A 320-nucleotide genomic window follows, 5' to 3' on the forward strand; every position below is an offset into this window, starting at 1 on the left:
TTTTGGCCTACTAAAGGCCTTAAGTATCCATAAGGGTGAAGGTCATTCAATTCTAATTGTGAGACATGTACCCCTCTAAAGAGCCTTAACAATCTTGAAAAGAAAGGAATCATGTCTTTTCAAATGAAGTTTTCCAAAGCTACATTCATTGGCTTTCTAGAACAAGCCTCAGAGGAGAGTTGAGTTAGACATACTTTGAATGTTTCAATGATGATTAAGACTAACCTTCAATGTTATTTTGATTTTAATATATTAAATGAGTCTTTTTATTTCACCTTTTATTTCATAGATTACATCTTGTTTATTTTATAATGCCTTAA

The sequence above is a fragment of the Adiantum capillus-veneris genome, chromosome 6 (genome assembly GCF_014529385.1).
Source record: "Adiantum capillus-veneris isolate H3 chromosome 6, ASM1452938v2, whole genome shotgun sequence".
NCBI classification, from domain to species: Eukaryota; Viridiplantae; Streptophyta; class Polypodiopsida; order Polypodiales; family Pteridaceae; genus Adiantum; species Adiantum capillus-veneris.